Source organism: Schistocerca americana, chromosome 4 (genome assembly GCF_021461395.2).
Source record: "Schistocerca americana isolate TAMUIC-IGC-003095 chromosome 4, iqSchAmer2.1, whole genome shotgun sequence".
Taxonomy (NCBI): domain Eukaryota; kingdom Metazoa; phylum Arthropoda; class Insecta; order Orthoptera; family Acrididae; genus Schistocerca; species Schistocerca americana.
In genome coordinates this window covers 250143002-250166656 of record NC_060122.1, presented here as the reverse complement: position 1 = coordinate 250166656, position 23655 = coordinate 250143002, and the positions used below count along the sequence as shown (strand labels likewise).

The 23655-nt window shown below is 37.5% G+C and overlaps 1 long non-coding RNA gene across 2 annotated transcripts in view; it reads right to left on the bottom strand.

Moving 5' to 3' along the window:
- LOC124613963 overlaps positions 1-22248 on the bottom strand; it is a 48711-nt gene extending 26463 nt beyond the window's left edge. For both annotated transcript variants that reach the window (XR_006979665.1, XR_006979664.1), the window contains exons 1-2: positions 22118-22248; positions 19626-19710 (exon numbers count right to left, since the gene is read on the bottom strand). This is a non-coding gene — a long non-coding RNA (uncharacterized LOC124613963). The remainder of the gene's footprint in view (positions 1-19625; positions 19711-22117) is intronic.
- Between the last annotated feature and the right edge of the window lie 1407 nt (positions 22249-23655).

The window sequence follows — 23655 nt, the reverse complement described above, 5'->3', positions numbered from 1 at the left end:
AAAAAGAAGAGAAATGGCTCGAGTGGTTGCGACATTATGAAGTCCACATCACTGCTCACGAAGTATAAGGGACAATGAAATTACATTACGTTTTGTCAATGGTAGGAAGTGCAGTCTTTTGCCACATTCAGAAATTGTTCCTTAACACCACTCTGAGTGAACTTTCCTATGGTTGTGTTATACATTATCAAACTAACTATTATGACCAACAAGTGAATGTGGTGGCAGCTAGGTACCAATCAGTTTGTTAAAAGAAAAGGTCACAACAAACTTATTAGGAGTGGGTAATAGATTTGCAGGGTATGATGAGGAAATGTTAATTTAAATGTGCTTGTGGTGCTTTATATTCAGAAGTTATTTTGTGTGATGCAGTAGTGTACAATGTAACTGATGTCAAACTTAGAGAAAGGATTTTGAAACAGTCAGATCCATCATTCTATCACATTGTGTAAATTCTAGATCGGTGTGATTAAGGTGCCACAGTGGCCGATAAATTTGAGCAGCCACCAATTTGTCAGGTGGAGTCATCCTTTGCTCATGATTGGCCCAGTAGGCAGCAACATCACATGTGCACCAAGTCGCATAAACTGTTCTATAAACAGGTGAATAGAATTACGTCATGCCCTTGGTGCCATTCACAGCACAAATGCCAATATTTCCCATTCAGACAAGCACAGTGATATGCTTGTGACAAGAAAGATCACGTACAACCCACATGCTTGAAAAGGAACAAACATACGAATTCTGCCCACTCACAAAAATCTAGTCATGAGGCCATGTAATCAATGCCGTGTATTCAAAGTCTTCTCCAGGCATTATCAAAATTCAAAAGCAAACAATTTCTTCAGTGGTATGCCAGTCCAACAAACTTTTTGTTCATTTGCATCTTAATGGAAAATGTGTGAAATTTCAGTTGGACATGGGTGCCTCCATTACATAACACATATAAACTGTTAGACTCCTCATGCCTGTGTAAAACTAGCATGCCCTTGACGGCTTATAATGGGCAAGACATTCCCATTCTCAGAAAATGTATTTTGTCTGCCATGTATCACTGGTATACATGAGCTGCAGCTTTCACTGTGCTACAATCACTTGATTGTGAAAACATATTTGGCCTTGATTTGTTTGATTTAATTGGCTTTCAAATTCAGGACAATGTGTTGTCAGTGACTGCATTCAATGCCAACAACAGTGTAACTAGCTTACTGAAATACTTCCTCATCTCTTCTCTGAAGGCTTAGGCAAGACTAACAATGTTGCTGCGCATATTGTTATGAAAGACAATGCTCAGCCGAAATTTTGCAGCACCAGAACTGTTTCCATTGCAATACGGGACAAATCCACTCGTGAACTCAAAGAATTGCAAGACACCAGAACTATTGCACCCATACAAGCTAGTCAATGGGCAAGTCCACTGGTTTTGCTCTCCAGAACATCAGGTTGCATTCGCCTCTTTGTTGACTTTGTCTACAGTCAACCAACCAACTGTGACTGATGCTTACCCATTGCCACACATAGAGGATTTCATGGACAGATTAGGTGCTGATTTACATGAGGCATATCTTCAAATACCACTAGATAAAGGATCTAAAACCATGTGTGTTGTGAACACTCATTTGAGCTTGTTTGAATATTTGTGTTTGCCTTTTGGCAGTGTTTCTGCACCTGCCATTTTCCAATGATATTTGGAACAGCTGACTGCTCAAGTACCAAACTGTTCTAACTATTTGGACAATATTGTCATATCAGGTCATACACCTGAAGAACACAATACAAATTTGCATGCTTTGTTTTGTGTGTTATCTGATGCAGGACTAAAGGGTAGACTGGACAAGTGTGACCTTTTAAAATCTGAGTTGCAGTATCTTGGTCGTGTCATAAACAGTCAAGATGTACATCCTCTTCAGTCATGTTTGTTAGCCATACATGACCTGCCAGTTCCTCACAATATCACAGAATTGCAGTTTGTTTTAGGGAAAATGAACTATTATATTCGGTTCATACTGAATGCTGCACAAATTGCAGCTCCATTTCATCACAAGAATATCCCCTTTGTTTGGGCAGATGAGTGCCAAGAAGCTTTTCAAAAATTTTAAGATCAAAGTGAATGAAGCATCGATCACTGAGCACAGTGATCAATGTTTTGTTCACTTTGATCCTGACAAACCACTGTGTTGCAAGTTGACATTCCTTCTTATGGAATTGGTGCAGTGCTTTCATATGGAATAGGTGATAGACAGGCCTATTGCTTTCACATCAAAAGTGTTGTTCAAAGCTCTGTGTAACTATGTGCAAATAGAGAAAGAGGCATTAGCTATTGTGAATGGTGTCACCAAATTCTACTGCTACTTGTCTGACAGAAAATTCTACTTAATAACAGATCTCAGGCCATTGCAGTCCTAGTTTCATGCAATGAAGCCAGTTCCTGTACAAACTGCCCAAAAATTGCAAAGTTGGGCTTTGTTGTTGTCTCAATACCAGTACAAGATCATATATCATCTAACAGCTGAACACAGTAATGCGGACACACTTTCATGTCTTCCGATTGTCCCCGATACAGGCTCTCGCGCTTCCACATCATCTTTTTGTCACATCGATGCCCATGATTCTGAATTGCTTCAATAGTTTTCTTGAAACTATAGGAAAATTGCACAGGCCACGGAAGCTGATTCAGATTTGAACATTTTATTAAAATACATTCACACAGCTTGGCCTCACTTATTGCATAGCATAAAGAACTCTGTTGCACGTCGATGCTGTGTTGATGCTGCGTAGCCTCAATATATAGCAAGGTGTGATTCTTGTTCAGAATGGCAGTGGACCATCATGTTTGTTGATCCCCAAAGCATTGCAAAATGAAGTGTTACAGTTACTTCACCAAGGACACTGGGGGATTGTTCATATGAAACAGTTAGCACATAGACAGTGTACTTGTTAGGTTATGGACACCCAAAAATAACAAATGATGTCACAGTGTCACACATGTGTGGAATATCAGTCTGCTTTGCCACAAAAATTCTCTGCTTGGCTTAAGTTGCAATCACAATGGCAATGTGTGCACATAGACTTTGCAGGTCCTTTTTGGAACATTCGTTGGTTGATTGGGCTAGACTCTTATAGCAAGTTTCCTTCTGCAGTGCCAGTGAACTCGACAGTGTCATGCAGCACCTTTCAGGTGTTGTCCTCTATTTTTTGCCTCAAAGGTTTGCATGAAGTCATAGTGTTAGACAATGGCCCTCAGTTAAAGTCAGATGAATTTGAAACATTCTGTGAACAAAATGGTGTACAGCATCTAACTAGTACACCATTCCATCCACAGACCAATGGCGAAGCAGAACATTTTGTCAGAACCTTCAAGCAGCAGATGGCCAAACTTCATACCACAAACACCAAGGATGAAGCATTGCAACTGTTTATTGCCACCTATCGTTCGCATCTACAAGATGGACCATCACCAGCAGAGTTGCTTCATGGCCAATGCCATTGGACACTGCTCCATCTGCTTTACCCTCCTCAGCATCCAGCACCAAATTAAGGTGACAAGTATTGCTTCGTGCTGCATGATGTTGTGTTTTTCAGGGTTTTTAGCAGCAGCACATGGTGGGCATGAGGTGAGATCCTACACCAACTCGGTACATGCAAGTATCTCATTTCAGGCCCAGACAGACTGCTGTGGCAACATCACAATTAATTTTGCCAGTCACGTGCATGGTGGTCCTTCTGTATCTCCTCCCCCAGATTCACAGATCCCGAGGACAGTGCAGCCACAACAGATGCCATGGGACAGCCCCATGGAGACAGAACCTTTGCCTCCTCTGCCTGCTCTCATCCTACTGATGGAGCTGCACCCACCAACACTACCATGGCCAACACCTTTTACATCATTGTATGGACCTTAGGAAGTGGACATGTACCCTCTGTGCATTTTCTGGGGGAAGTTTTCACCAGAGCGAATGATGGATGGCAGGATACGACCGGAAGTCTGACATCCCCTGCAGCCACAGCTACCACTGCATCAGAGCATCCATGCTCCTGCCTCCCACTCCCTCCACCCCCCATTGTCATACTCCATTTATGATCTATTTGGGGGGGGGGGGGGGGGGAGGAATGTTACAGTGTAGAGTCAAGTGCCGGCATGCTAGTTGCAGTTGTTATCAATGGGGAGATGTCTACAGACGTTAAAGTAACCTCTGGCGTGCCACAGGGGAGTGTTATGGGACCATTGCTTTTCACAATATATATAAATTACCTAGTAGATTGTGTTGGAAATTCCATGTGGCTTTTCGCAGATGATGCTGTAGTATACAAAGAAGTTGCAGCATTAGAAAATTGTAGCGAAATGCAGGAAGATCTGCAGCGGATAGGCACTTGGTGCAGGGAGTGGCAACTGACCCTTAACATAGACAAATGGAATGTACTGTGAATACATAGAAAGAAAGGTCCATTATTGTATGTTTATATGATAGCGGAACAAACACTGGTAGCAGTTACTTCTGTAAAATATCTGGGAGTATGCGTGCGGAACGATTTGAAGTGGAATGATCATATAAAATTAATTGTTGGTAAGGCGGGTGCCAGGTTGAGATTCATTGGGAGAGTCCTTAGAAAATGTAGTCCATCAACAAAGGAGGTGGCTTACAAAACACTTGTTCGACCTATGCTTGAGTATTGCTCATCAGTGTGGGATCCGTACCAGATCGGGTTGACGGAGGAGATAGAGAAGATCCAAAGAAGAGTGGCGCGTTTCATCACAGGGTTATTTGGTAACTGTGATAGCGTTACGGAGATGTTTAGCAAACTCAAGTGGCAGACTCTGCAAGAGAGGCGCTCTGCATCGCGGTGTAGCTTGCTCGCCAGGTTTTGAGAGGGTGCGTTTCTGGATGAGGTATCGAATATATTGTTTCCCCATACTTATCCCTCCCGAGGAGATCACAAATGTAAAATTAGAGAGATTTGAGCGCATACGGAGGCTTTCAGACAGTCGTTCTTCCCGCGAACCATACGCAGCTGGAACAGAAAAGGGAGGTAATGAGCATGGCACGTAAATTGCCCTCCACCACACACTGTTGGGTGGCTTGTGGAGTGTAAATGTAGATGTAGATGCACAACAGGAAACAAATGGCTGTGAGAAGTCAGCCAATCACAGGCTGACCGACCTCCCTTACAGGATGACAATGCGACAGCAGAGGCCCCTATGTGAAGAGGACATAAGCACCACACCCGACTGGTACAGTCCTGTTTGATAGCAGTGTCAAGAGTAGTGACTTGGATAGCAGCTTCAAGATTAGCCACTTCAATAGCAGTTCAGGACAGACTTTTGTCAGTTAGAGATCAGCAGTCACTGCAATGACTGATTATTTTGTATGTCACCCTTTGCTTGTGACACATCTTGTTAATGAATTTTATTACAATAATAACAATCATTTTGGCAATTACAAGTTGTTTGATTGTTTGCTAGTGAACCGAGTATGCGGGCTTCCTAGGCACAACATGGTTGATGACGAGGTTGAACAAAAGATTTTAGTCTAGTACGGACTTAGAATATGTCTTGACAACCCATTGCCCATGATGACCATGTTGTTTTAACAGATCACTATGATGAACACTTCACAAAAATGGTGCACAAGTGCAGTAGGAAATGCATCATACTTATTTGTGCCCTGCGCTTATTCATTCTGACTTCCTTTCCTCAGCGTGATTTTAAAAATATTCATGTCTTATTAATTGATAATTCTGACTTCCTTCTTGTTTTGCGTTATTTCTGCTGTGTAGATCCTGTTTTATTTGTGGATATAGCACATTAACCTATAATGATCAGACATTGCTGTCTGCAGAACCTTTGCTTCACAATCAGTATATCAGTGTTGGTGTGAATGTTATCAGTGGTTATATGGCTTTTGTTGGTCTCTCTTGTAGGTGCATTTGTTACTGCTCTATGACTGCAAACTGTCATTTTTTATCACCAAATGCTTGTAAATTTGTGAAATCTTTTCCTCAACCACCCACAACAGAACCATATGATTTTAAGGCTGATCTCCATAACAGAGCTGCCAAGAGAAGGAGAGATATATGGGTATGGGGGCTTATGGCAACTTTCCAATTGTGTGACATTTGCACTGTGGTGTTGGGCAGAATCGTGGTGAAATTTAGTGCCAATGTGACATCATTAACCCACCTTCTATCTCACATGAACTTGAGGTCTCTGTTCTTTTTTCACTTGTGTATGCATCTCACTGTTTGAATCATCATCAAGCCTGAGGATGATGTGACAGGATGCCATGCTTCTGTATCATTGCAAAGGAAGGCTGAAGGTTCTTGAGAAACTTTTACACTACTGTAATGCCTGGACAATTTAACTCTTCTCTAAGGACATTGTGGAGCTGCAACCCCATTGAACATGATGAGGTGTAGTGTGACTGCAATTTTTTCTCTGGTATTCAGGGTGGGATCACTAGGGCCTGTTCAACACCATTTGCTGAAACTGGAACATGATCTTGGCAGCAAAGTGTGTTTATATTTTTTCAGTCCTGCTGTTTCATGTCCTCCTGTGGCAAGATTGTGGGGTGGTGTGACATTGAAACATACGTGGATGAAATGGCAGAGGATAGAGGATCGCTCTAAGACCCCCCCACCAGTTTGGCAACACATTCAGTGGCACCTGCACACCTTTGTTGAGCACTTTAAGAATTTACCTGTACAGAGACAACACATCACCAATTCTTAGGTGCTTGCAGGCAGGCAATCCCTTCAACACCCTTCAGTTGAGTGAGCTGGGGGTAAGGGGGCCTTTGGTTGCCTGCCAATTGTGTGAAATGTCTACATTGGTATAGGACAGTATTGTGGTGAAGTTTGGTGTCACTGTGCTATCAAGAACCCGCCTTCCACCTGACCTAATTTCACAAGTGTCTACACATTGCAGTTTGAAGAGGGTGATGTCACAGGGTGCCACACCTTTGTGCCATTATAAAGGAAGGTAGCAGGCACTTTTGAGCCAAATTTCAAACTGCTGCATCCCAATAGGGCAGAATTATGGGTTTTCAAAAAAGTGACCCTTCAATTCTGTTGTGCAGTTTCTTGTTCTTTGTTGCCAGGCAATGTTCTTTTCCTTTGCTGATTGCTGAGTTGTTGAAGCTTTGCTGCAGTTGGAGACTGACATGTACAGAAGTTGTCTTCATTATTTTTTATTGTGTCCCATGTCTCCTTTGTTGGCTCTGGCATAAACAGTCTAACACTCAAATGGGATACACAAATAAGCAAAACAAATGCAATACCGAACAATAAAATTTCACCCTATGTTTACCCTCTAATAAAAACATTTTTCATATTGATTGAGTTACTTACTATGCCCTGTTACAGAGCATTTTTCAGTACAGAACTGTGTTCTGGAGTAACATGACATCTAGTTCATTTCCTTCAGTAAGAAAATACCTTTAATGGCAATGAAACACGCTTGACAAATAGATTATTGCAAGCTCCTCTTTCAAATAAATTTAGCCCCCCCCAGCCCCACTATTCTGTATCTGTATACTAAAAACTTGTAAATATGTGTGAAAGAATTTAAAGGCATATAAAAAAACTTTATAACCCGCAATACAAAGTAAAAGTAAAAATTCCACATTCAACTGATAAAGACATCAGCTTTTAAAAGGTCCACTAAAAGTGGTGCAATATAGACATACAATAGTATCCCACATAAAATAAAAGCTGTTCTATCATTCTCACTATCAAATAAGATCCTAAGATTAACTTCATCAGATAACTGGGTAAAAGAAATGCAAGCGTCTAGCATAATAATTCCAAATTTTGAAATGATTAGCAAATTTTGCAGAATCAACCATAAAGGGGGTGGGACATGTATTTATGTTAGGATAGGTGTAGAATCAAAAGAAATTAAATGTAAACTAAAATGCATAGAAAAAGATTTTCAATACAGTATATGTGAGCTAACGAAATTAAAATTTACTGTTGTGTGTTTGTACCGATCACCATTGGGCAACTTTGCCATTTTGATGGAAAACCTTGAGGGACTACTGAATGAACTTAAACATAATGTAATTGTTCTTGGTGATTTTAATGTTAACTTTAAGAATGATTGTAGTAAACAACAGCAACCGTGCGATCTGTTTTTGTGTCATAATATGTAAATGAAGTTACCAGGTGCGGAAATATGTCTGAAACTATAATAGATCAAGTATTTATAAACAAGGACAAGTGCGAATATAACACTGAAGTAATTGACACTGGTTTCTTGGATCACAAGGGTATCAAATTGAGTTTAAATGTCACATCTTACAAGGACCCTGTTATCAATAACAATTACAGAGAAAGGAGATTTATAAATGATGACAGCATAAGAATTTTTAATTACATTCTGAAAAATAACAACTGGGGTAGTGAATCAAGTGGTGATGTCAACACTAAGTTTGACTCATTGCTTGAAAGCTACAGACACTGCTTCGATGTTGCCTTTCCTATAAAAAGACTCAAAACTAAACATAACACCAAAACATGGGTTACACAGGGGATTAGAAAGTCTTCAGACACTCTCAGAAAGTTAAATAAATCAGCCAGGAAGAATGTAGCACTGAAAGCACATGTGAAATGTTATAGAAGCCTGTACAAGAAAGTAATAATTGCAGCTAAGAAGCTTGATAATGATTCGTATATTGAGAAAGGTAACAACAAAATGAAGTCAACTTGGGAGGTGATAAATAAAAATATAGGTAGACACAAAAGAAAAGGTAACAGCTTTGTCATTAAAACGGAGGGGGGGGGTTAAAACTGTTAAGGACCCACTTCAGATTGCCAACATATTTAATGAACTTTTCACAAATATAGCCATAAATTTAATTAAAACTAAATGCAATTCCAATAGCAAGGTAAACATCCCCATGAATGACATGACAATGTTCCTTTATCCAGTAACTGAATCAGAGGTACTAAATGCCATAAATAAGTTAAAAAATAAAATGTCATATGGGTGTGATGGGATTCCTGACAAAGTCATTAAGCAAAGTGCAAGAAACATAGCCTCACATCTCACTGAAATTATAAATGAATCTTTTAAGACAGGGGTGTTTCCATCAAAACTTAAAATGTCAACTATAAAGCCACTTCACAAGAACAGTGATAAATATGATGTTAGTAACTTTAGGCGTTTATCAATGTTGTCAGGTTTCTCAAAAATAATAGAAAGGATAATGTATCAGAGACTATACAAATTTCTTATTAAGAATAGAATATTGGTTAATGTGCAAAATGGTTTCTGTAAAAATAAATCATCTGAAACAGCTATCTTCAACTTTTTGCAACTTATTGTAAATTCCATAAATAGAAAGGAATTAAATTGTGGATTGTTTTTAGACTTATCAAAGGCCTGTGATGTCATCAACCATAAGTTACTGCTTAGGAAGTTATATGCCTGTGGGATACGTGGAGTTGCCCACAAATGGTTTGAGTCATATCTGTCAGACAGGTATCAGAAGGTGGAGATAAGTCATGCAAATAGGACATATTCATCAAGATTCGAGAGAGTTTTGTATGGAGTACCCCAGGGATCTGTATTAGGGCCATTACTGTTTTTAATATTTATCAATGACCTACCAAGTCAACTATCTGAAACAGAGGCAGTACTGTTTGCTGATGATACAAGTTTGTTTGTTAAAGCAAATAGTGAAGCTGACTTACAGGAAAAAGTCACATTAGCAACAGACGAAGCAGATAGATGGTTTAATGAAAACAGACTCATTGTGAATGCCAAAAAAACAACGTGGATCAACTTCAGACATATTACAAATAAAATAAAAACTAACCTTACAGTAGAACTGGGCAAGTGTAAGATTGAACAAGCATCATACACTAAATTATTGGGAGTATGGTTTGATGAACACTTAAGGTGGGAAAAGCATGTAATATCACTGAACAAAAAATTAAGTCAAACATGTTATATACTTAGAATGCTTAAAAGCTCATGTAATATTAAAACAGTGTTATGTGTTTATTTCTCATTCATACACAGTTTATTAAGATATGGTGTACATTTTGGGGGAACATCAGTCTAACAAAACATTCATTTAGACTACATAAGAAGGCAGTCAGAATAATAAAAGGTATAGAATGTAGAGACTCTTGTAGGCATTATTTCAAAGAATGAAAAATCATGACACTACCATCCTTATACATATATGAAAGCATATGTTTCTTAAAAGAACACGAGGAATTTTCTACATTAAACAGAGAATTTCACAACTACGAAACAAGGAATAGGAATGATTTCCAAAGAGAAATTCATAAAACAGCTATGTATCACAAAAGTGTACTATACCAACCCAAAATCCTCTGCAGTTCTCTCCCCAAAGAACTAAAAATAATACCAAAACTGCACATATTTAAAAGAGAATTGAAAAACGTGTTATTGAGGAACAGTTTTTACAGTATTCAAGAGTTTATGAACCGTTGACAATAAAAGTGCAGTTAATATTTCCCTGACATAATAAATATGTGTAATTGCTCACATTTAAATACTTGCTCTTTCTATGAAAGTGTGAAACAGTGTTAATGTAAGAATGGAAATAATCTTTGATGTGAGAATCACTAGTTTTTTTTTTTGCACATTGCTTTCCTACTTGTATATTTTTATGTTACTGTTCTTATAGTTCTATTAAAATTGTAATGTCTAAGTGACAAGTAAATTCAATTATAAATTTTCATGTACATGTATTTTAAATTGCAATGTTTATTGACAAGTCCTATGTCATTTTGATGATGTACTACAAGGATGCTAATAAATTGAATTGAAATTTTGAACTGCTTCTATTCAGTAGCATTTCTGGGCTCCTCACTTTAGGACCAACAACATTTACTGAACAGAAGTAGACTCCTGCAATAACATTGATCATGAATTTATTGTCCCTCATACCTTGGCTGATTTTCAGTTGCATATTTCCTCAAAATAATGATCATCTTAAACAAAGTCACATTTATCATAATAACAGCAGATAAAATTATAAAATTATAAAATATTTCACAATTGTACACCAAACAATACTGAATACTCACTTCAGCATACAAACTGAATGAAATAAAGCGGAAACACAAAGAACACAGTTCTAGCACACATTTAAAAGACAAATGACACACATTTTGCATGTTTAACATCTAGGACCAAATTAAACTGAACTGAGATGCTTGCTAAGAAGTAAGAAAGTACACTGTGTCCCAGCATGCATTTGACTGGTATATGTAACATACAGATGCCCACCATAACTTTCTGGATAACTCTAAAGTGATTTTAATTATTTTACTTGTGTCAGGTTTTCACATTTGTACAAATATAAATAAAATTATTTATTTTCATGCTGGAAAATTTAAAGAACTAAAATAGTAATAATATATATGCAAAACAACTATAACTTAAAGATGGACTGTTCCAAAATGGGATGCTTATGAGACAGTGTTTATATTTTGCCATTTTGTGATTTGATGTTAAGTAAAATAGTTAAATAAAATTAGTAATTACATTTTCCTAACCAAAAGGCGACCATTTAAATAATTACAAATTGTAGCCTGGAACACCTTAAATAAAATTTCACGTTTTTGTCATTTTTAATGGCATTTGCTATTACTTGAATAAATTAAATGTTGGGAAGTTATGGTGTTCTTGAGATATATTTATTTTAAAAATTATGTCCCCAGCTATGATTAAGTGGAATGGTATGTTTATGTACTGGGACCAACAGGAATGTTGATATTAATCATAAACACTAAATTGACCCGACAGGTCAGCCAAGAGCACTAATGTGCTACTTCCTTGACATGGGTAGGCGTGCCGGTCCCAGATCGAATCCGGCACAACAAGGGCCTGTGTGCAGGCCAGCCTGGATGTGGTTTTTGGGCGGTTTTTCATATCACACTAGGTCACTAACGGGCTGGTCCCCACATTCCGCCACAGTTACATGACTCACAGCCATTTGAACCATGTTCGCATTATTTCATGATTTACACTAGATGCAGACATCTGGGGTACACTGATTCCATCCCGGGGGGTATGGGGTGGTGGCAGTAAGGGCACCAGCCACCCCTTCAAATTAACCTTGCCAAATCCAATTGTAACCATGTCAACCCTGTGAAAACTGCGGGACATAGGCGTAAGCAAAAGCAAAAGCAAAAGCAAACTAAATACAATTATTATTGCTGAAAAAGCTCCATTGTATAATGTGCTCAATTAAAGCTAAGTATTATACCTATCAAAACTAAAATGCTATCTATAACATCAAATTCAAAAGTTGTGTCAAACAGTTAATTGTGCAAGCTGGGTTAAATCTTAGTTATTTGGAGTGCCCTCTCACAAAATGTCATGCATAGCATACATATGAGATTTTGTGACCCTATGGAATGTATTATCCCTAAACATTTAATTGTCCCATATTTCATAAAAGAAAAAAAAATCATAACACAAAATTAGCACCTATCTGGTTCTTTTAAGCAAGCAGTTCTCTATGTTATAGTGAAATAATTTTACAAAACCGAAAAGGTGACTAAGAATGCATTAAGAAACATCTGTAAAAAAAGCTAGCAGAACCATTAAGAAGCAAGACAGAAATAAACATTTATATAAAAATTTTATTTAAGTTTTCATTGAGTAGGAATGTAATTGTGTGCAAGATCACTTACAAAACTATAAGCCAAACATAACTACTTGAATATGAAAACCTGTGATGTTCATAAAAAGATGACAAAAACGTTTTATTAATACAGTGTATGTGAGTGTTCTTTCAAGATTATTACAATGATTACTAAGTTGGGAATTTGACATCCATACAACTGTAGATTAAAACGGAAGACACTACAAAAAGGTGGGAATTTAAGGAGATGGGACCTGGACAAACTGACAGAACCAGAGGTTTGTAGAGATTTTCAGGGAGAGCATAAGGGGACGATTGACAAGAATGGGGGAAAGAAATACAGTAGAAGAAGGATGAGTAGCTTTGAGAGATGAAATAGTGAAGGCAGCAGAGGATCAAGTAGGTAAAAAGACGAGGGCTAATAGAAATCCTTGGGTAACATAAGAGATATTGAATTTAATTGATGAAAGGAGAAAATACAAAAATGCAGTAAATGAAGCAGGCAAAAAGGGATACAAACGTCTCAAAAATGAGATCCACAGGAAGTGCAAAATGGATAAGCAGGCATGGCTAGAGGGCAAATGTAAGGATGTAGAGGCTTACCTCACTAGGAGTAAGATAGATACTGCCTACAGGAAAATTAAAGAGACCTTTGGAGAAAAGAGAACTACTTGCATGAATATCAAGAGCTCAGATGGAAACGCAATTCTAAACAAAGAAGGGAAAGCAGAAAAGTGGAAGGAGTATGTAGAGGGTCTATACAAGGCAATGTTCTTGAGGACACTATTATGGAAATGGATGAGGATGTAGATGAACATGAAATGGGAGATACGATACTGCGTGAAGAGTTTGACAGAGCACTGAAAAACATAAGTCGAAACAAGGCCTGGGAGTAGACAACATTTCATTAGAGCTACTGATGGCCTTAGGAGAGCCAGTCCTGACAAAACTCTACCATCTGGTGAGCAAGATGTATGAGACAGGTGAAATACCCTCAGACTTCAAGAAGAATATAATAATTCCAATCCCAAAGAAAGCAGATGTGAAAATTACCGAACTATCAGTTTAATAAGTCACAGCTGCAAAATACTAACACGAATTCTTTACAGATGACTGGAAAAACTGGTTGAAGGTGACCTTGGGGAAGATCAGTTTGGATTCTGTAGAAATGTTGGAACATGTGAAGCAATACTGACCCTATGACTTATCTTAGGAAATAGATTAAGGAAAGGCAAACCTACATTCTGTGGTGGTTTTTGTGTATCATCAACATGGACAAGTCCAATGAATATGGATGATAAGGTACTCTATGGTATTCTGCGGTTTGAATTCATTCAGTTTTTTTTAGCAGTTGCATTGATTTGTTTTTGTAAATGATACTGAAAATATTATACACATGTATAATGCATTATTCATACTTTAACTTCTCCCAGATAATTATTTTGTTCAAATTGCACGAGAATTCCACCTGACGTAGTGTAAATATGTTGACTGTAAGCTGTGTTCATACCACTAAAATTACAGATCGTACATCAGAGCTTTTATAATTTTTGTCTTCAATGGATTTAATTATTCTTAGCAAATTGATCATGAAAGGGAACCACAGAATACCACCTGCATGCAACACTGATGTATGCTACCAGGAATATTTTTCTCCGTGATTCGTGCATAGTTTAATTTTGGCCAGATACATCAGCAATGAAATCTTGTTCAACAATAAATACCATCAGCACTGTTCTTAGAAAATGCAGTCTGATTCGATTAATTTTTTCTTTTATAAATAGAGTTCAGTACCACCGGTGCACATTTATTTCTTACACATCGGAACATTGAAAGTTTGCAGTTTCAAGTAATTTAAATTTGCCGCTGTGATAAAAGTTATATGGTGGCCAACAAATGATAGAGGATTTCCTTTTTAATTAAGATTTTCCTTTTCCCAATAAATCATTTAAATCATTTAAATTGATGCCACCAATAAAAAAAGTATTAAATTGTTTTGAAAATTAGTTTCACACAAACCCATGCTATTTTCAACTAGAAGTACAGACGAAGTTGCTATATAATCGCAACAAACAATGGCGTAAAATAGTCCCCCATTCGGATCTCCGGGCGGGGACTACTCAAGAGGATGTCGTTATCAGGAGAAAGAAAACTGGTGTTCTACAGATCGGAGCGTGGAATGTCAGATCCCTTAATCGGGCAGGTAGGTTAGAAAATTTAAAAAGGGAAATGGATAGGTTGAAGTTAGATATAGTGGGAATTAGTGAAGTTCGGTGGCAGGAGGAACAAGACTTCTGGTCAGGTGACTACAGGGTTATAAACACAAAATCAAATAGGGGTAATGCAGGAGTAGGTTTAATAATGAATAGGAAAATAGGAATGCGGGTAAGCTACTACAAACAGCATAGTGAACGCATTATTGTGGCCAAGATAGATACGAAGCCCACACCTACTACAGTAGTACAAGTTTATATGCCAACTAGCTCTGCAGATGACGAAGAAATTGAAGAAATGTATGATGAAATAAAAGAAATTATTCAGATTGTGAAGGGAGACGAAAATTTAATAGTCATGGGTGACTGGAATTCGAGTGTAGGAAAAGGGAGAGAAGGAAACATAGTATGTGAATATGGATTGGGGCTAAGAAATGAAAGAGGAAGCCGCCTGGTCGAATTTTGCACAGAGCACAACATAATCATAACTAACACTTGGTTTAAGAATCATGAAAGAAGGTTGTATACATGGAAGAACCCTGGAGATACTAAAAGGTTTCAGATAGATTATATAATGGTAAGACAGAGATTTAGGAACCAGGTTTTAAATTGTAAGACATTTCCAGGGGCAGATGTGGACTCTGACCACAATCTATTGGTTATGACCTGTAGATTAAAACTGAAGAAACTGCAAAAAGGTGGGAATTTAAGGAGATGGGACCTGGATAAACTAAAAGAACCAGAGGTTGTACAGAGATTCAGGGAGAGCATAAGGGAGCAATTGACAGGAATGGGGGAAATAAATACAGTAGAAGAAAATGGGTAGCTTTGAGGGATGAAGTAGTGAAGGCAGCAGAGGATCAAGTAGGTAAAAAGACGAGGGCTAGTAGAAATCCTTGGGTAACAGAAGAAATATTGAATTTAATTGATGAAAGGAGAAAATATAAAAATGCAGTAAGTGAAACAGGCAAAAAGGAATACAAACATCTCAAAAATGAGATCGACAGGAAGTGCAAAATGGCTAAGCAGGGATGGCTAGAGGACAAATGTAAGGATGTAGAGGCCTATCTCACTAGGGATAAGATAGATACCGCCTACAGGAAAATTAAAGAGACCTTTGGAGATAAGAGAACAACTTGTATGAATATCAAGAGCTCAGATGGAAACCCAGTTCTAAGCAAAGAAGGGAAAGCAGAAAGGTGGAAGGAGTATATAGAGGGTCTATACAAGGGCGATGTACTTGAGGACAATATTATGGAAATGGAAGAGGATGTAGATGAAGATGAAATGGGAGATATGATACTGCATGAAGAGTTTGACAGAGCACTGAAAGACCTGAGTCGAAACAAGGCCCCTGGAGTAGACAATATTCTATTGGAACTACTGACGGCCGTGGGAGAGCCAGTCCTGACAAAACTCTACCATCTGGTGAGCAAGATGTATGAAACAGGCGAAATACCCTCAGACTTCAAGAAGAATTTAATAATTCCAATCCCAAAGAAAGCAGGTGTTGACAGATGTGAAAATTACCGAACTATCAGCTTAATAAGTCACAGCTGCAAAATACTAACACGAATTCTTTACAGACGAATGGAAAATCTAGTAGAAGCCAACCTCGGGGAAGATCAGTTTGGATTCCGTAGAAACACTGGAACACGTGAGGCAATACTGACCTTACGACTTATCTTAGAAGAAAGATTAAGGAAAGGCAAACCTACGTTTCTAGCATTTGTAGACTTAGAGAAAGCTTTTGACAATGTTGACTGGAATACTCTCTTTCACATTCTAAAGGTGGCAGGGGTAAAATACAGGGAGCGAAAGGCTATTTACAATTTGTACAGAAACCAGATGGCAGTTATAAGAGTCGAGGGACATGAAAGGGAAGCAGTGGTTGGGAAGGGAGTAAGACAGGGTTGTAGCCTCTCCCCGATATTGTTCAATCTGTATATTGAGCAAGCAGTAAAGGAAACAAAAGAAAAATTCGGAGTAGGTATTAAAATTCATGGAGAAGAAATAAAAACTTTGAGGTTCGCCGATGACATTGTAATTCTGTCAGAGACAGCAAAGGACTTGCAAGAGCAGTTGAATGGACTGGACAGTGTCTTGAAAGGAGGATATAAGATGAACATCAACAAAAGCAAAACAAGGATAATGGAATGTAGTCTAATTAAGTCGGGTGATGCTGAGGGAATTAGATTAGGAAATGAGGCACTTAAAGTAGTAAAGGAGTTTTGCTATTTGGGGAGCAAAATAACTGATGATGGTCGAAGTAGAGAGGATATAAAATGTAGGCTGGCAATGGCAAGGAAAGCGTTTCTGAAGAAGAGAAATTTGTTAACATCCAGTATTGATTTAAGTGTCAGGAAGTCATTTCTGAAAGTATTCGTATGGAGTGTAACCATGTATGGAAGTGAAACATGGACGATAAATAGTTTGGACAAGAAGAGAATAGAAGCTTTCGAAATGTGGTGCTACAGAAGAATGCTGAAGATTAGATGGGTAGATCACATAACTAATGAGGAAGTATTGAATAGGATTGGGGAGAAGAGAAGTTTGTGGCACAACTTGACCAGAAGAAGGGATCGGTTTGTAGGACATGTTCTGAGGCATCAAGGGATCACCAATTTAGTATTGGAGGGCAGCGTGGAGGGTAAAAATCGTAGAGGGAGACCAAGAGATGAATACACTAAGCAGATTCAGAAGGATGTAGGTTGCAGTAGGTACTGGGAGATGAAAAAGCTTGCACAGGATAGAGTAGCATGGAGAGCTGCATCAAACCAGTCTCAGGACTGAAGACCACAACAACAACAACAACAACAATGGCTGCACTTCTTGCAGCTATTATAAAACAATTAATACAAAATTATAATTAAAGGAGGAAGTGAACGTTCAATAATTAATCATAAATAGTTTTAATGCATTTGGCTCTATTTGTTTTTACCAGCAAATGAACATAAAAGTACAATAATTTTACATTAAATGTTTTTCGTTTAACAGACCTCAAATCGATTCACGTCTTGCATTGGCAATGTACATCAGAAGAAGACGACAAAAGGGTACAAAACAAAAGAAAAGAATGACATAGATTAACAAAGAATGTGAGACAAATATTGTCTCTGTTTTACATAATTATCATCTTTTTAAGAAATAATTACATAATTTAATGAATATTATCCACACACTCATATTCCTCTCATAATAAAAAGAGATATATATACCATGGATGTTATAATTTCTAGCACTTGTAGACTTAGAGAAAGCTTTTGACAATGTTGACTGGAATACTCATTCAAATTCTGAAGGTGATGGAGGTAAAATACAGGGAGTGAAAGACTATTTCCATTTGTACAGAAGCCAGATGGCAGTTACAAGAGTCAAAGGGCATGAAAGGGAAGCAGTGGTTGGGAAGGGAGTGAGACAGGGTTATTGCCTATCCCCAATGTTATTCAATTTGTATACTGAGCAAGCAGTAAAGGAAACAAAAGAAAAATTCGGAGTAGGAATTAAAATTCATGGAGAAGAAGTAAAAACTTTGAGGTTCGCCGATGACATTGAAATTGTGTCAGAGACAGCAAAGGACCTGGAAGAGCAGCTGAATGGAATGGGTAGTGTCTTGAGAGGAGGATATAAAGATGAACATCAACAAACGCAAAACAAGGATAATGGAATGTAGTCAAATTAAATCGGGTGATGCTGAGGCAATTAGATTAGGAAATGAGATGCTTAAAGTAGTAAAGGAGTTTTGCTATTTGGGGAGCAAACTAACTGATGATGGTCGAAGTAGAGAGGGTATAAAATGTAGACTGGCAATGGCAAGGAATGCATTTCAGAAGAAGAGAAATTTGTTAACATCGAGTATAGATTTAAGTGTCAGGAAGTCGTTTCTGAGAGTATTTGTATGGAGTGTAGCCATGTATGGAAGTGAAACGTGTAAGATAAATGGCTTAGTCAAGAAGAGAATAGAAGCATTTGAAAAGTGGTGCTATAGAAGAATGCTGAAGATTAGATGGGTAGATCACATAACTAATGAGGAGGTATTGAATAGAATTGTGGAGAAGAGAAATTTGTGGCACAACTTGACCCAGAAGGGGGGACCACATGATAGGACATATTCTGAGGCATCAAGGGATCACCAATTTAGTATTGGATTGCAGCATGGAGGGTAAAAATCGAAGAGGGAGGCCAAGAGATGAATACACTAAACAGATTGATAAGGATGTAGGTTGCAGTAGGTACTGGGAGATGATGAAGCTTGCACAAGATAGTGTACCATGGAGAGCTGCATCAAACCAGTCTCTCTCTACTGAAGACCACAACAACAACAACAACAACAATTTTGTTTTAAAGCAGTATAAGTTTTTCCTAGATCTTATTGCACAGGAAAAGAAGTAATATTACCATATAACTATTCACAAAACATACATAAAATGACAAAAATGCATGTTCATAAATTGAATTAGAAAAGAAATGCACAAAACATGTGAGAAAAATATCAGAATTATCTTCAGATGCATACAAATTGTTTTAAAAATTAAGGATTACACTCATGTTAACAATACTTACAGTTGTTTGTACAAAATATGGCAAAGTTTCCATTTAGAAGAAAGACAGGTGCAAAAACCATTTTACATTCCAATCAACTTGAATGATAAAGACTAGAACCAAAGTTTGTCATATGGGGAACATTTTTAAATTTTTCATATCAGATTTGATAGTTACATTTGGAGGCTAAACAGCATTTACTTCAACGTAAGACATACAAATGAAATATTCGATTAGTACTTACTGAAATTACCAAATGAGGTTTATTACATTGATTGCATGAGAGCTAATAAAAAAATCTCTGTCCATGTTTGTTGTTCATATGGTCCCTGTAACACAGTACAAATGCACTCATAAATATTTATAAATAAGTATTTTGTGAAGTTTTCTGTCTCTGGTCTGCATCTACATCTCATATTTTATTATCATTACAGGTTACGTCATTCATTTTCATCTAGAGATCATGTTACAAATGTTACTGGATTTGCCACCATAATACCATAAAAATAAATAACTCAAGAAAATTCACATACACACAGAATACATAAGTGAACTTTATGAGGAGAAAACAGGTGGTCAGCCATGTCCTTGATGAAGGAACCATCTCAACATTTTCCTGAAATTGCTTAGGAAAACTTTGGAGATCCACTATCAGGATGGCCAGACAGAGAAAAAACACTATTCTCCCAATTACAAGAAACTGTGTCGTAACAACTGTACTGTCTCATCCATTTACCCTACCCCTATTGTACAATATTCCTTAGTTCATACACAGTTTCCACTAGATAATTTGTAATATGAAAAATAGTTTTGTCACATTTCTCTGCACTGTCACTGCTCACACTATGAACATGTGCTTCTGACTGCAGGATGATGAACATGCTGCTACGCCCTTTGTGCTCCCTTTAGTACATATAGAAAACTGATTCCAGGACCACAACATGTGTACCATGTGTCATACGCAACTTCAGATCCTCCCTTCAGTCTGCCTGGAAAACTGAGGTAGCATCCGCCCCCCTCCCCCCATTGTGAGTGAGATGTCGTACTCAGGAGAGTAACAGGACGTTATTGTTTAAACTATTTATTAGTGACTAGGCAAACAAAATGTACATTTATCTTTACATAGTGAACATACACACAGAACAGAACTGCCGACTGTTGTACACACATATGTACTCACTGTTGAGAGTCCTCTCAACCCTGTAGATGCTACTAATATAATTGTGCCACATTCCAACATATTTATGTTTCAGTCAAATTACATTAAGTATTTCTTGACATTTTATAAATTTATCCTTGCTCAAATATTTGTTAAAATGGCTGCTACATTGTTTTCTGAATGTACTTTATAAATGTCTGTAATTTCATTCACAAAATGGTGATATACTTCAATATACTTTGAAATTTTAGTAAAGTTATCATAAAAAATGGCTCTGAGCACTATGGGACTTAACAGCTATGGTCATCAGTCCCCTAGAACTTAGAACTACTTAAACCTAACTAACCTAAGGACATCACACAACACCCAGTCATCACGAGGCAGAGAAAATCCCTGACCCCGCCGGAAATCGAACCCGGGAACCCGGGCATGAGAAGCGAGAATGCTACCGCACAACCACGAGCTGCGGACAAAGTTAACATATCTAGCAATACTGACAGCTCCTGAATTTTCTTCATGTACTTTAAGTGGCTCATCTGACTTTGCATAAAAAATACTCAAAAGGTCTAGAATTCTCTTAATCTGAGTGACGACTTCTGACAATGTTACATACTAAGCAAAAGTAGATTATTTTGTAACACTTCCTTGTTTCTTAGATTTCCAAAATACTGCATTTACAAATTACTTAATCATATGGTCTGATGTATACTTATGATCTGTGCAATCACCTAACCAATCTCCATCACCAAAACAATCTGAGTGATCAATGTTTTCAGTTATGCCATATGTTAACTTCAGTTTCATACAATTATTGCAGCACTCACAAAACATACTAAAAATGAGTATCACTGTAACAGATTTGAAACCTACTCTAATAGTTCACACAGCAACTTATATTTGACTGTGCTCCTGAGCTAATATTCAGGAGGATGTCTTTTAAGTTCCTGTACTTAGTATCATGACAAGTTTGGGTACGCCATACTGCTATGGGACCCTAAGATTCCTTTGAAGGATACTTCAAAGAGAAATACAGCATTAATAACAGTTTAGATTTTGTAAACAAGTTACCAGTTGGTAACATCTCAACAAAAGCAAATTAGTCTCTCTTAATGTACACAGCTTTTTGTCAAGCATTCATGTGAAAGACTGTATACATATTGTGTCACAATCATTTTGTTTACTCAACATTAATCTAGAACAACAGCTGTATATCATACAGTAAAATGCGATTCAAATCAAAACTGTTTCTACTTTCTAGGGAACTATTATAAACAAGCAGATGGTCTCAAAATGGGTTCACCGTAATACCCCTTGCTAGTAGAAATATTAAGGGAAAAGTTGGAGACTGATATTCTTAAGGGTGAAACACTGGCAAAACACGTTGTGTATGGTGCACAGATATCAGTGATATTCTCTGTATTTGGAAAGGTACCACTAGGAAACTCCAGAAGTTCTTGGAAAACATAAACCAGTGGCATACTAACATAAAGATCAGTATGGAGTTATGGGATTCCTCCATTAATTTCCTGGACACCGACTTACATATAGAAAACAGTAGCAACAAATTTAAACTTTACCAGAAAGACTCCTTTACTGACACATGCATCCCAGCTTCCTCTCAACATTTAATAGCCTACATACATTCAGCACTCCACCTCAGGAACTACCATCTCTTTTCTATGCCTATATTACAAGAAGACTATGACCAGGAACCTAAAACAACAAAAGCAAAAGCCATATCCCTACTGTATCAAGTAAGTAATGTAGATAGACCAGAAAGGAAATGGTGCAGTTTACCATTTATAGGTAAAATTTCTAATAGGATAAGCAAAATTTCAAAGACAAATGGTTTCTCTGTGTTTTTTTTTTTTTTTTTTTTTTTGTGTGTGTGTGTGTGTGTGTCCTGCAAACATCAGGTAGATGTTTCTTCAGTTCAAAAGATAAACAACCAATCATGAAAAGTGGGCTTTCTTAGATTATTTTCCAAGAATGTCAGGCATGCTGTATTGGGCAAACATTGCTTATAATGAAATCACAGATCCATATACATAAAAATGTAGATGTCAGTTTGTTCAAAACCATTAATATCTGAAAGGTGTTGACCAATTGCTTTGGAACTTTGACAAATGTTGGGTTCTAATAGAGGCACGTGTTTAAGTACCTATTTCTTTAAATAAAACTTTTTAAGATTTTATGTAATAATGTTCTGTATTATTAAATTTATATGAAATTATATATTTCATACGGTAAGAAACTGGTATATAAAATCACATGTGTTCCAATACAACAATATTGTGTCAAAATTTCAAAACATTCAGTCCAAAACTTTTAGAGATTTATGGTTAGTGGCATTCACAGTTTCTGTATAAGTACAAATGTAGATGTTCATTTCTTCAAATCTCAAATCTCCAAAAGTTTTTCATGTATTGCATTGAAAATGTGACACAGTGTGGTACCTATTTCTTCAATATATGCATACTTTTATACATCTATAAACAAAGATGATGTAACTTACGAAACGAAAGAGTTGGTATGTTGATAGAGACACTAACAAACACAAAACACACACACAAAATTCAAGCTTTTACAACCCATGGTTGCTTCATCAGGAAAGAGGGAAGGAGAGGGAAAGACGAAAGGATGTGGGTTTTAAGGGAGAGGGTAAGGAGTCATTCCAATCCCGGGAGCGGAAAGACTTACCTTAGGGAGAAAAAGGGACAGGTATACACTTACGCACACACACACACACACACATATCCATCTGCACATATACAGACACAAGCAGACATATATCATATATGTCTGTTTGTGTCTGTATATGTGCAGATGGATATGTGTGTGTGTGCATGTGTATACCTGTCCCTTTTCCCCCCTAACTTAAGTCTTTCTGCTCCCGGGATTGGAATGGAATGACTCCTTACCCTCTCCCTTAAAACCCACATCCTTGAATTTTGTGTGTGTGTTTGTGTTTGTTAGTGTCTCTATCAACATACCAACACTTTCGTTTGGTAAGTTGCATCATCTTTGTTTTTAGATATATTTTTCCCATGTGGGGTGTATACTTTTATATGTACAATATTAAAATACAGGGTGTACATGAAGTCCAAGAACACTT